Raw genomic sequence first — 15,337 nt, 5'->3', positions numbered from 1 at the left:
TGGAAGTTCAGTTTGATGGTTCTTCTTGATAAAACATGCCAAACTGTTGAGACATCTTAAAAATGTGCATAGAATTTGTTGGTCAGCACAGCTGAATGAGCTGTCGAAAATAGCCTGGGGAGGTTTATAAACAGACTGACATGCTACAGTATTTAGAGTTCCCAGGCATAGTCTTGACTAAATTTTGAAATGTTTTGGAAGGAAAGAGTTCTAAGCAGCATCCTGTCAGCAACCCTAATTACTGTCATGTAACCAGTTTTCACAACAGTCTCTCAAACAGCCTACTTTAGTATTTCTGTGCAAAACCATTTGGTTGGGTCCTTGGCAGAATTCCTAGACCTTCATTTGTTGTAACAATGCCTACTAGCACCACTGTGGACAAATTTATGCCTACCACTTAAGGTAGGGTGAGGGACGGGGTGGTGGGATTATCCAAATATAACTGAAGTCAGGAGCCTCTGTCATGGGACGGCAAGGCTGGGACATTCAGCCACTTCTAGGAGGAAAACAGGTCCCAGCTACCAAGGGACCCTGCAGGAGCTAGGAGCTGTCTACCTCTACAACACCTATTTACCGCTGGTCATTTGAGAACACCTCAGAGGCACCTAAACATGTTGGAGGAACAGCCCAAGAGGAATGTCATAAAATTGAACAAGGGCAAACTGTGAAGAAGGAGCTGCTCTGGGAGCATCCACCAGCCTATGTGCAGATTGCAGGGAGCCAGAGCTGGGCACAGCAGGAGGACAAGGGCATGGCAGCAGGAAACCTCTCCCCAGGAGCAGAGGTGAGCAGAGACACGGGCTGCCCAGGGCTGTGCAGGCTCCCTGTCTGCCTGAGTGGCCTGTTCCGGCCCCAGGAACCTCCCCACAGGAGTTATTCTACACTTTTCTTCTGTGACTTGGCTTCTAGACTTTCGTCTTGACTTGGCTTTCTAGGAGTGGGGTCAGGGCGAAGTGAACCCTCTCTTCACAGGTTTTCCTTTAGAAAGGTCAAGTTTGCAGCAACAGAACAGAGTTGAGGTCCAGTCCTCGCTTCATAGGTGTGCCTTTTTCTGTCCTTGTAAGAATATTTCTAAATTGACACATATTCTAAACCTGTTGGAAATTGGAGTTTCATATACTCAATAAATAAATAAATAAATAAATAAATAGATAGATAGATAGATAGATAGATAGATAAATAGATAAATAAATAAATAAAGTTTTTATATTTGAGCCACCAAAATGAGACATTCAAGGTAGATGAGTAAGTCCCTGCTGCAGTTCCCTCCACACTGGTTCCTTGGTCCTCTCCTGCTTTGTGATGGAAGCTGTCCTCAGCTCAGGTGAAGGAGAAACAGTCTGAGTTGAAAGCAAGTGATATAAAGTTTAAATTAAGTTAAGGAGACAGGAAGGAAAAAATATAAAGTTGAAGTTAAAAAAAAAAAAAAGTAAAATATCACGATGGAGAAAGAATGAGGAACTGAGCATTAAGACCCCTATAAATGTGAGGTTGCCTATTTTTGTGTGGAAATACTGTATTGTAGGAGTACAACACTGGTTGTACTGAGGAATTCTGCCTTTTCTGGCTTTTTTACTTGTGTATAGAGTCTGTTCCTTCAGTCTTTCTTGACGTGAAGTTATGCTGAAGTCAAAAGGGATAAAATAAAAGGTAAGGTTTGCTCTTTTAAATTGCATTTTGAGGCAAATATACTTTATGTAGGTGGCAAAGATATAATAGGATATTGAAATTACAGTAACATAGCCACAAATACATTGAAATCATGCAGGATTTTTAATATAATTTCCACTTGTCAACATCTATTCCAGACATTTTTATTGCTAAAGACAGTAGCAATTTAGATAAAATGTATTTTATGAATACTATCTATCCTACAGTCTTTGCTGTGAAATACTTATTGCATACAGAACTTTGCTTTTAAAGACTTTGAATGCTGACATGAGAAGTGCTTTACATTACAATAAAATGTGCAAATTGCATGCCCTTACAATGTGCACTGTATGCAAAGTGGCATGATTGAATTCATTTGAATATCTTCTATGCTGGGTGGGTGTGTAGTGTCTAACAAGCTTTCTAATGTTCTGTGTTTTTTTTTTTTTTTTCTGTTTTGTTTTGTTTGCTTGTGTGTTTGTCTTTTAAAGTGTGTTCCAATGAGCTGAATGCTTATTTTCTTATATTTAAAAAGATCTTCAATGCCATTTCATTACTGAAGAACAAAGATAAAATTTCAGAAGGAAAACCACCATCATATAAGCAGCTCCATGGTCCTTATGTCTTAGTTCTATTACTGCATCCACTACAGGACAATTCTATCTCTCCTTCCCATGTTCTGGTCCTTGTAGACAGCACATAGTCTAAGGCATGGGTGGCATCTTCCCCTATAGGAGGTCCAGAGTGATAGCAGAGTGCTGTCACTGAACTGACAAGGTCAAAAGAATTCTTGTTTACACTGATATGGATCTGAAGGCACTCACTGGAGGCTCACCACCATGAAACTGGCTTATGTGAGAAAGCGATTACATCCCTGGGATTAAAAAACAACTATTCATAATCCAAGTGAGTGAGAAACATGGGCAGGAGAAAAAAAAAAAAAGTGTGGAACATAGCTCTAATTGCTTTTGATGAGAATTTTTCTGTGTTCACATTAGCCCTGCAGGATTTGATTTTTGATTATATGAAGTGCCAGTAGACACTCGTCATAGATTTCTGGCAAATGTTTATTTGGATCTAAAGGAAAAAGCCTTTTTCTATGTGATAACCTGAGTGGAGAGAGTATGTGTAGCAAGTGATTATACTTTACAAGAGTTTTAGGTCACGATGCAGGTCACAGCTGGAATGGTTGGTTAAGACCTTGTCTCTCTTCAGGGAATTTCTCTAGTGCCATAAGCTTGACAGTCTGTAATTTTACTGTGGATATGTACATTTGCTAAGCATGGTCTTCTCTGTAGAACAGCTGGAATTGCCAGTCAGGGCTGGAGCTGGGCCAGTATTCTGTCTCTGCTGGTGGTCAGCCCTCCACCATGAGTGAAATTGCTACTATTTTTTAACTTCCATTGAAAAAATACCAAAATGTACTACTTTTTTTTTTTTTTTTTTGAAAGCAAACAAATAAAATAATTATTGCTGTACTCTTATCTTTTCAGGATCTTCTATAAAAAGATTTTTTTTTGTGTACATTTTCTCCATTAATCTACCCAAACCTTTGAAAAATCACTTTGCTTATGTTCATCAATAATTTGTGACGCCAATAGAAAGGTTTTTGGCACTGGGACAGTCAGATGGGGGTGGCTACCTGGAGACTGGAAATATGAGAAGGGTCTGGAGCAAACAGAGAATCCACAAAGGAGGAAGGAGAACTGCAGAGGAACTGATGAAGTGCTAAGGAAGAGGGGCAGTTTGAACAGATGGTGTCAAGGTGTCAAGAACTGGTAGCAGGAGAGATGTGATGATACAAACAGAACAGAATGAAAAATGATTTTCATTTCCAGCAATGCTTTTTTACTTTATGCTGGCATTGTAAAACAGTATAATTTGAGTAACACAATGCAAATCTTATTTCCAGTCACTATACATTGTTCTTTTGTGAAAATGGATGTTTTGCAATTATAAATTTGATTTTTATAGCAAAAATATATATATATAAAAATAAAATAAAAATAAAAGGACTTTCAAGCCACTTCTGTTCACTTCCCTACAGCCCTACACAACAGCTTCTGAAAAACACAATTTGGGGGCTAGCTATCTGCCTTCAAATAATTTTTAAGGTTTTGGGAAGGTTGAAACTGTATGGAAGGGAAAAGTGAAGAAGCTTCAATAACACACTATAATTTTCATATTTCAGAATCAGTCTGTCATCCAAAGGACAGCCTCTGTCTACAAAAGTGGAAATCTTTCCTTGGAGGATTGCAGGTGTTTCAGTGTGTTCCTGCTCTGTTGCTTGGTCTGAACTTCAAATTTCTTTGTAGATGGATATAATTCCTTATTTGCTTAGGTTTGAACTCTTGTGTTGCTTGATGTCATACATATGAATGCTCTTTGAACTCCAGATAGAAGTACATTTCTCTCTCTTAAAGAAACCAGAATGTGTAGTTTCTGTGAATATCTTAATACTCTTATTATTTTTTCTGTTATTGATAAAGCCTCATGATCGTTACAAGTTATATAAGCCTATGACATGTATTTAACAGCCCATGTACATACTTAATATAGCTTCTTAAAGAGTGCAAATTTGCAGGTTCAGGCCCATAACAATGAACATGTAGAGACAAGAGGAGAAACAACAAGAAAGCATGAAAAATCTTGATCTTGCTACAGATCTTGTTCTTTGAAAAAGAATCCTTTGCAGGATTTGTTGCAAACCCAATTTCTCCTTAATCATAATCTCTGGCTTTCTAGTGGTTTGACAATAGCTTTGTCAGTTTTGATCCTTTGAATTTCAGGGTCCTTATGTAGTATAGAATGAGTAAAGGGTTTTTGTTGTTGTTTGGTTTGTTAGTTTGGTTTGGTTTGGTTTGTTTTTTTCCCTACAAAATCAAAATAATTAAGTTATTGGTACGAAGAAAGAAAGTTGAGTTAGATTTCTCTGATATTTGGAGCGCTTGTAATCTTTGAATTTGGATTACTTATCTTTTAGCACAATTCAATGGTAAAAGCATGTGTAGCCATTTATATCCTTCAAGGATGGCTGCGGCTCTGTGTTCTTTCTCCTACCTCCCTCTGTTCAGCAAAGAAGAAAAAAATGAAATATCGTAATATTAATTTCATATTTGAAAGAATGATTGAAAACATGATCCTATTTATATAGTACATTGTGTTATAAAACTGTGTAACTGTCAGACAAATATTACAATGCTGTAAGTGGATAAGCAGAGATTTAAAAATTAAATGTCCTTTCTTCTGGGCAATATTAGTTATTGTTTTGCACTCTGAAAATATTATTTGCATTAAAATAGTCTGAAATATAAATCTGCTGCCTAGGTTACAGGCAGTTATTATAGTAACTTCTGCTTTATGTTTGTTATTCTACTTTGTTTTGTACTTGAGTTTTCCCAATTTCTTGTTACATACTTGTACCTAAAATGTCATTGATAGCAGTTATTAATTACTATCCCAATATTTGCATCTGTTTTTGATTCTTGAATCACAATCACTGCTCTTTGAGATCCACATGTTACACAATAGTTGACCAGAACTAACCCATGACCTTTCAGTAGATGACTTCTGTGCTATTCTTTGTCCTTTGATAACTCCGGGCTGCTTTTGTCTTCTACTTAGAGACATCAAGAAACAAATGCAAAACAAAACCTGTTTCTAAAAGGTCTTTGGGGATTTGCTTTGATTCAATTTCTTTAAACAGCATGTGAGGGAATTGCCTAAGAGCACCTTCCTTCTCTAATATCACTCAGGATTAGTTTAGTCACCTCTGCTGTTAAAGCAACCTTCTCCAGCAGTGAAAACAGTATTGTAAATATGGACAGATAGCAACTGATGGACAAATATATATTCTTATTTTGCTGGGGTCTCTTTTTGAACTATAAAAGCCAGATAACAAATACTTAAATTTTTCAAGCAATTGGAACTGAGCTGTAATTGCATCCCTTCCATTACTCTTAACGACAACATTGTGCTTATTACAAGGTACAAGCAGAATTGTTTTCTTTCTATTGTTTTGTTTTTAAGATATATTTTGCATAGCATAACACAACACTGTATAGCAAAATTTCTCTTTTGAACATATTTTACTTGAAGCTTTAGAGAAACTTCTTTTTTTCGTCTTTCTGTCTGAAACCCTTTAAGGGAAGCAGTAGAGGTTGAGGAAAAGATTATAAAATGAGCAATAATAATGACCAAACAGCCAAATGCAAAGCTTAATGCATTGTTTGTGACATTTCCGGTCTCAAGAGTGCTGTGGAAGAGTTAGTAAGCAGCCATTCTTTCTGTGGGCAGTACTGCAGTGCTGGTACAGACAGCTGTGGGAAAACACCTTGACAGCCAAGCATGACTCTGCACTGACTCACCTCCTTCAATTTTTTGTGAACTCCACCCTGTAAGACTGGTAATCAGTGAAGAGGGAGAAACACCATGTAGGCATTTTCAGAAAAAAAAAAATTCCAGTGTGTTTTCCTAAGCATACACATTTTTACACTACTGCTATGATAAATATTTCCATAAATACAATGGGTTGTACTGTTCCCTTGTGTGGAAAAAGCCCAAAGGTAAAAATATCTCTTCTAAAAACACTGTAAATTCTGCTAATGGGATTCTCACCGGTATTTGCTATATCTGCTTCTCTGGTAAAGAGGCCTCTCTGTGGAGGGCTGCCATGCAATTTATTATTATTTTTTTTTTGTACTGTTACACAAATGTCAGGTATCTTTCTTTCACATAGTCCCACTGGTTTGCTGTCCCAACTGAAAGCTTAGATAGATAGATAGATAGATAGTCAGGTAGATGATAGAATAATAGAACCAAAGAGTCACGGAGTCATAGAATTACAGAGTCATGGAATGGCTTGAGTTTGAAGGGATAATGATCATCTAGTTCCAACCTCACTGCCATGCGTAGTGACACCTCTCACCAGACCACGTTGCTCAAAGCCCCATCCAGCCTGGCCTTGAACACTTCCAGGGGTGAGGCATCCAGCACAACATGTTCCAGTGCCTCACCACCCTCTGAGTGAAGAATTCTATCTGAATATCTAACCTAAATCTTTTTTTTAGATTTATACTTCTCAAGCCTGTCCAGGTCCCTTTAGATGGCATCCCTTCCTTCTGGTGTATCATCTGCACCACTCAGCTTGGTGTCATCTGAAAACTTGCTGAGGATGTACTCAATCCTACTGTCTATGTCATTGATAAAGATGTTAAACAGCACTTGTGCTGGGATAGATCCCTGTGGGACACCACTCATCACTGACCTCCACCTGGACAGAGAGTCATTGACTGCCAGGACTTTTCAAATATGATGGAGAGAGGCTTGGCAACTCATTCAGGCAATTCCTTCAGGCTCCTGGGATGCACAGCACTGGGCACCATAAACTTGTACCTGTTTGGTTTCGTCAGGTGGTCTCAGACCTGCTCTTCACATACAGTGGGAGGGAGTTTGCGCCCTGTGTCCCTGCCAAGATGTTCAGAGACATGGGAAGCCTGACTGGCAAAGAAGTAGTTGGGTACCTCAACCTTCTCCGTGTCTGTCATTACCAGTTCTCCCTTCTCATTTATCAGAGGGAGTACACTTTCCTTGGCCTTTCTTTTCTGGCCAATGTACCCCTACAATCCCTTCTTGCTATTCTTTGCATCCCTTGACAATCTCAGTTTCTCGTCACATCCCTGCACATCTGGACTGCACCCCTTTACTCTTCACAGGCCACATGTCCCTGCTTCTACTGCCTATGCCTTTCCTTCCTGTACCTCAGTTTGACCAGCTGGTCCTTACTCAGGCATGCTGTTTTCATACCTTCCCTGCTAGATTTTTTTCAGCAGATATCAGAGTGGATGAAGTTCCCCATCAAGATGAGAGCCTGCGAACGTGATGGTCCATGTACATGTAGTTGAAGCAACGATAGTTCCCTTTTGTCAGGGTGCCTGTAGTACACCCCTATCTCAAGGTGCCCTGTATTGGTGCCCACAAGCTCTCAGCCTGGCCATGACTATTTCTCAGAGGCATCTCTTTTCATTCATTCCATTCCCTAAGATAAAACTGTCCCTCCATAATAACTCCAGCCCCTACGTCTGTGCCTATGTCTTCTGAAAATCTTGTAGTCCTCTATTCCAGTGTTGTAGTTACATGATGTGCCCCACCACGTTTCTGCTATAATAATCAGGTCATGGATGGGTAGATAGATGGATAATTTTATTTATTTATTTCCCATTAGCAAGCTAATCTGACTCACTTTGCAGCCACACGTGGGTGCTGGGCAAAAGGCAAGCACTGAGAATATGCTGATGAGAGCAGATGGGAGGGCAGGGCTTCTCCATCCACAGCAGCCCTCTGTTAGACCAGCCTAAGCCATCTGTGAACCCGCACACTGTTGTCTTGCTCCTTTAAACATTTTGCCTCTCCGCACTTGAAAGGCTTTCCCTCCCTTCAGTGTTTGCCAAGGCTTTCAGGAGGAGGGAGTGAGAGGGATGAGGAGGAGGGGGGAGGAGGAAGCTAGTTCTGGGGTTTGAACAATTAAGCCTTTTCTTGGTGAAGGCGACAATCTGTTTCACTGTCAGCTCTCCCTTTGGGTGTGTCAAAGGAAGGGTTCTGCCCGCATTGTCTGCTCCCTTTCCAGAATCCAGATGTCTTTGTTTGCTTATCGCAGGGAAAGATATTTGGCTTTTACAGCATCCTTCACACTGAGGAAAATACCCATTCATTATAGATTAACGACTTGCTACAAATGACTACAAATTCCAGTTTGGAGATTTCCTGCCATTGTAAATCTCACTTAAATGGTTCGTCCATCTTTTCTTCACATTTCTTCCGACTTTATGTCACTCTTCCCCTTTCCTCTTGACTGTTGTTGCTTTGTGTAATTTTTCCCTTAGAGTGCTTTGAGATTTGTAAAGCACTGTGTAAATATTAAACATTAAACAGTAATTATGAGCTTTTAAACTTAGGTTCTGTTGATAGAGTGATACTAATATGATGCTGTCAAACTGATGCCTGACAACAAAATGTTAAAGCAAAATAAGCCCAGCCGTTGGTACAGAAATCAGTTTCTAGCAGCTTCATTTTGAAACAAATGGTAGTCCAGGCAATAAGTGTCTGATGAAGCTAATAAATGTATCACTTTGATGGAGCTGTCACCCATGCTGAGTCCTATTCCTCCTTCTGAGGTATGCAAGGGTGTTTCGGTGTTAGAAAGGGACATAATTCATGTGCATGGCAACCCCTCAGGCACCTCTCTCATAATTTTGTAGCTTTGTGTAGAAGTTTAAACTCTCTATCAGCATGTGCTGCACAGCGAAGATGTGCTGTAGGCTTATGGCTCTCTGCTAGCTTTGCTGCAGGCAGAGTAGCCTTCACCACTTGTTAACAGCTTCACAGCTCTTGAGCAAACATGAATGAGTGTCTGTACATGTTTCTAAAGAGGATCTCAGGAAAACACTAAAACTGAGGACATGCTCCAGTACATTTAGCCACATATATATATACTAACAATATAGCAACAAAAAAGAACTTTCAGCTATGTTGGCTTGTATTCAGTAGGTTCAGGGGAATCTGCTCTGTTCTAAAGTATTCTAAAAATTCTCTTCCAAAATGTACTTTTCTAAAAAATCTTTTTTTAAGCTCTGTATAGTTTAATACTCTAGGGGGAAAAAAAAAAAAAAAAAAAAAAAAAAAAAAAAAAGTTCTTAAGAGTTATTGGGTAATGCTGAGTTGAAATATCTGTGCTTGAATCTGTCAGAATCTATTAGATCTGTAAAAAATAACAAGTCAAAATGTAGCTTTCTTGTACAAAGCACAAATCAGAATTTGAGCTAAAATATATATTTGTACTTGCAGCTTTTTTTGTTTGATTTTCTTTTTTCTTTTTTTTTTAATTAAACCATGAATCCAATTTTATGAGTAATGTTGATTAGGAAAATTATTTTTATGACATATTTGTACAAGTAAAGGGCTCATAGTGAACAGAATTTTGCCATCTGAAAAGTGCTTTTGCCAGTACTTTTTTTTTATTATTATTATTATTTTTTGAGATAGAAGGATTTGGTTTGTATTTACAAAAATCCTCTCTTGGCTACTGTAGGAAAAAGGTAGTAGACTAAACATCATGATCTCGAGTCGAATAGGTTTCATGCTGTCCTTGAAGCTTATACCCTGCCAACTCATTGTATAACACTGACTGCAGGACCTACGACAAACAGATTACAAAGCCAGTTTATTCAGCTATTGTATTTTGTCTGAGTCCTTTCTGAAGCTGAAGCAGTCATTGCAGCAGGGTGCACTAATTGCTCATTTGCTGCAGTAACCTTTTCAACTGGACAGCATCTCATGTCTGATTTCATGTTGATGTCTCTTTCCTTTAATTACGGTGTGCTGGCAGGGAGAGAAAGCCTGGTGGTGTGAAGTGCACTAAATAGTACTTGCAGCGGGCTTGCTGTGTTCTTTAGACTTGCTCTGAGAACAGAGTAGCATGAGTGTATCTTCTGTTCACTTTATTTTTATACTTCATATTCTAACCAAGCTTAGTCAGTAGCATTTGTACCTTTCTACAGTGTGTACATTGAAAGTCCTTTCCTAATCATTTGTGGATAAAAGGTCATTGTTCAAATTATTTTGAGAAGTTATTGCCTGTTCAGCTATGAAAGGAGCTAAGTATGATCAAAACAGGTGGGAAGGAAAGGAAGTTCATTACCTTTATTTAATCATTCTTAGGAAAAAAAAAAAAAAAAAAAAAAAAGGAAAACAACAACGACAACAAACAGAAGTGGTTGATTTTATTAATTACAAAATCACAGAAACACAGAATTGAAGGAGTTGGAAGGAGCCTTGAAAGATCATCAGGTTCAACCCCCTTGCCAAAACAGGTTGGTTCCTTAGAGAATGATCACGATAATGATAATTCTTGTTTCTTGCCCTAAACTTAATGGTACTTTAAAGTCTTATTTTTATTATTTTTGCTTATACAATATGTATGATATGTGGTTTGGAAAAGGCTCTGGATTTTACTCACATGAAAAATTGGGGCTGCTTCCAAGTGTCTATTAAGATTTTGATATCAAGAAGGTATTAAAAAACTGACAACATCAACAACAAAACACAGATAGTTTTAAAACACTTAGATAAATATGTCATGGATTCAGGACTTATCTGCTTGATCTTAAAATGCCACAATGCCCATTGACTGTGCACTCATCTGCAGTGTCTTATACTAAGCCCCAAATTGGAAAAGATTATTTATAAATTTCTTATTTCAGTACTTTGCTTTTAAGAAAAGAAAATGTGCTCATATTTCTCTTTATAAATGGCTTACATTTATACATTAGTGTCCAAGCCAACAGGCTACAGTGTATGTTTTGTTGTTTGGTTTCTTTTTGTTTTGTTTTGTTTTGTTTTGTTTTGTTTTGTTTTTCTGCAGAGCACATCATGGTTTTTGAGCACTAGAGGCTGGTAAATGACAGATTGAGATAAAAGTTGTTAGCATCACTTCTATAGGCTAAGTATAAAAATGAGTATAAAAACTACACTAGTAAAAACAATGCCAAGCTTTAATTCTGAGGTTGCATGTGTAGTATCACACACAGTGTAGAGGACTTACAACAGCTTACTGTTTCCTGAGGGATAATACTTTTAAGGAGAGTAACACAATTTTATTTTGACTGTAATGTATTTGACCTCCTACAAGCATCATTGCTAACTAAGGATGACATGTGAAGATATGATGTGTGATAAAAGGAAATAGATAGACATAATTGGTAAAAGCTGTTTTTTGTGTCTCCTCTCCTCTCCTCGAGTCTCCTCTCCTCGAGTCTCCTCTCCTCGAGTCTCCTCTCCTCTCCTCCCCTCTCCTCTCCTCCCCTCTCCTCTCCTCCCCTCTCCTCTCCTCCCCTCTCCTCTCCTCTCCTCTCCTCTCCTCTCCTCTCCTCTCCTCTCCTCTCCTCTCCTCTCCTCTCCTCTCCTCTCCTCTCCTCTCCTCTCCTCTCCTCTCCTCTCCTCTCCTCTCCTCTCCTCTCCTCTCCTCTCCTCTCCTCTCCTCTCCTCTCCTCTCCTCTCCTCTCCTCTCCTCTCCTCTCCTCTCCTCTCCTCTCCTCTCCTCTCCTCTCCTCTCCTCTCCTCTCCTCTCCTCTCCTCTCCTCTCCTCTCCTCTCCTCTCCTCTCCTCTCCTCTCCTCTCCTCTCCTCTCCTCTCCTCTCCTCTCCTCTCCTCTCCTCTCCTCTCCTCTCCTCGACTGGCTCCAGCTGACAGCTAAGCAGTGACACAGACTCTCACTTTCACCCCCACTCCAACCCAGTGGGGAGTGGGAGAAAACAGGAAGAACAGGAGTGAGAAAATTCAAGGGTCAAAATAAGGACAGAGAGAAAACTCACCAGCTACTGTCAAGGGCAAAACAAACTCATCTTAAAGAATGTAACTCAGTTTAAAACATTTAATCAGCTATTTGAGTGCTGGGAAACAGACAAGACATGTTTAACCACTTAAGAAAAACACCTTTCTTCCCCTTTCCCCACGTTCAGTTCTACTCCAGACACCCTCCACCCACCTTTCTGTTCTCTACAGTCATTAGTGCTGCAGGTTACATTCCATCCCTTCAATGGAAACTTTTGAGTGCATTTGCTCTGAGACCAAAGACTTTTTATTTTCTTAGAAAATCAGGACTAAAATAAGTATCATTAAGCAATACAAAAAGGCATTTTTTGTTGTTGATGGTGGTGGTGGTGTGGTTTTGGTTGTTGTCGTCATTGTTGCTGCTGTTGCTTTTTAATCTTTAAATGTCTACTTCAGGATAGATTTTTCTTTGCCAGTGTCGAAGGATAATTTTCTTTTGGGAACCAGCTAGCCACAAGGGGAACCAGTAGAAAAAGATGTGATAATGACTTCTCTTTTTAATATTTCTCTATCACAATGTCACTGATACAATGTAGCATACAAACATGGTTATTTGTCAGCATGGCTTTGTGCCATGGCAGCTAAATTATTATGAAGGTCACAGTCACACTTCACAGTACCAGTCTAATCCACTGCAGTGGAAATTCCAGGAAATGCATTTTAATTCACAAAATTTCAAACCAAAGAAATATCCAATAATTAAGGAGGTGGGGGTTCTTGTTTTGATTTTGTTTTGTTTTTAATGAAACTGCTGTATACATAAATGTTCTTCCCGTCAGTAGCAGTGCACCTAAAAAAGTTTATTGTTTCTTCCAAGTAATTCAAGAGGGCTTTGGCCACTGGGCATTAAAGGTTCTTTATATCTCTCAGTGTTGACTACTAAAGTCTATAATTTTCCTGCTTAAGTGCACCTAAGCCAATACCTTCAGCTTTGAAAGATAATTTAGCCAGGTAGAATCTGAGTACACAGTACATGATTAACCATAATGGAAATTATTTTTTGCCTGTCCTTAACCCAGCCTCCAATCTTGTGGCTGTAGCAGTGTGCCTGTAATTAAATGTGAGCATGATGGCTTTCAGACACACTCTGATAGCTGAACATCTGAACAGCACTAGAAGCTGTTCTGTTAAACATGATGCCATAAATGTGGTGGGATAGAAAACTTACATTTTTTGTATTACCGTCTTAATTCTGTTGGGATTTTAAATTAAAAACAATAACTGAATTATGTAAGCTATCAAATGCATTTTTATTAAAATGAAAGAGCTTTGTTATTACATTAGTTGTTTTTACTTAATCAGCAAATAAAGGTTAAAAATGGACTAAAAGAAGAAAACCTGGATTAAATTGAGGTCTTGCAGCATGTTAGAAATGGATGAGGCTTTCCTGAAATTTACCATCAGTATCCTTAGGCACCATCCTAACATTCTGTGACTTTTTATTGTCAGGTTCTACCTAGATATAAGAATTAGCTAATTTCCCTGAAATATGCAGATTTTTTTTCCTAGTTTGAGACAGATTTATAAGAGGTGTTGCTAGCTTGAGGTGTATCATTTTCTTTATATTTTTGATATTTTTTAACTTATCGTCAACTGAATACTAAATTCAGTGCGATATTTGTGTTACTAAGTAAAACACTGCCTAAATAAAATCCATAATCAAGGAAAAGTTATTATAAGACTTTATATTATATTTATTCATAATAATGTAATATATTAAGTATAATACGTTTATATTATATCAGACTTATTTTTTGCACTTCTTTGAATTCCCAACTTCATCTTCTGAGAATAAACATGACAGAGAAAAGGCTATATATTGTTTATTTTCAACACATACAGAAAGAACACCAAGAGCAATCAAAGATTATTCCATGAGATACATCCATCTGTCACAATGTTTCATAGCATACCGCTGCAACTGTGAAATCGAGCATGAAAATTTGAAACTAAATGCAAAATATTTTTCCCTTTAAGTGAATAAAACCAATGGTGAAGTATGTGATCTATAACCAAGCTGCATGTAATAAAGACCTAAAGACTGTCATTTGCTGACACTAAGATTCAAACTTAAAATCTGAAAGTGTCCATACTAAGAGTTCTGTCAAAGCTTCGATCTCTTTACAGTGATGACAGGTAAACCTATGGGAAGATGGCAAACTCTGCACTTGAAACAACAGCAACAGGCCAGGCCAGTAGAGATGAGGGATCACTAATCATCTTAAAAGATGTAACTCTTTCTGCCTAGCAAATACCTATCAAGGCACTGAAGGAAAGGGAAAAATGAGAGTAATTCAACATTAAAAAAAAGTTTTAATTTAACACTTTAATTGCTGCACTGTGGCTCTGTAAGATGTTACATTTCTAAAGGAAGCTAATATAAACAAAGCACCATCTGTGAACTCCTAAAGAAGGAACGAAAGGGAGCTGAGAAGTTCTGACATAAAAATAATAGGACTAAAAATATTCCCAAAGGATGAGGTTCCTTATTACTGGAAATTACATTTGACAGATGTCAGTTTGTCAGCAAGAGTTGCTTGTCTTTGATTTTTTTTTCTCCATTTGCAGAGATGTATTAACTGCTTTGGCAAGACAAATTGGCATAATGAAGACAAGAATATTAACAGTTTGAGTTTGAAAGCCACCCTCCATTTTGTACCCATGATTAATTATAGCCATGCATATCAGATGTTAGCTGTTATGAGTTAGATTTGCGACCTAGCCACTTCAACACAATCTTTCGCAGCAGTGAAGTAGTGTAACTCACTCGCACTTGCTGCTAACATTTAAAACATTATTTATAAAATTTAATCTCAATAAAAGTTCTTCTTCACATTAAAAAAAATAAAAATAAAAATGCAATAATTTTATTCATAAAACAGTGTGTTGTTTCTTACGAGGCCTGGCCAGATCTGACTGGAGAAGCTTAAGAGATTATTACCTCTGAAGTTGTATTATGACTCTCCTGTTTCACACTGCTCCTCCTCCAGCGAACCCAGAATTATAAGGAAAGCAGCGACAGCACGGTAGGTCTGTGCACATTCTGAAGCCACATCTAATGCCACAGTTCCTGGTGATTTGCAGTTTGTCTCTGAACTTTAGGTTGAAGGTAAGATGTTTGCACGTGTAATGGTTGTGATGGTGATTACTCTGGCAGAAGTAGTAAACGGCACTGATCATCTATATGGTTTTTGCACTTACATTTTTTCCATATTCTGAAAGTGATCTCTCATTCTGTTTTGGAATTTGCTAAATTTGTCCTCTTCAAAATTACACTGCTACCAGTGTAGTCTCACTATTA

Source organism: Anas platyrhynchos, chromosome Z, assembly GCF_047663525.1.
Source record: "Anas platyrhynchos isolate ZD024472 breed Pekin duck chromosome Z, IASCAAS_PekinDuck_T2T, whole genome shotgun sequence".
Taxonomy (NCBI): Eukaryota; Metazoa; Chordata; class Aves; order Anseriformes; family Anatidae; genus Anas; species Anas platyrhynchos.
Note: the sequence above shows the minus strand (reverse complement) of the source record.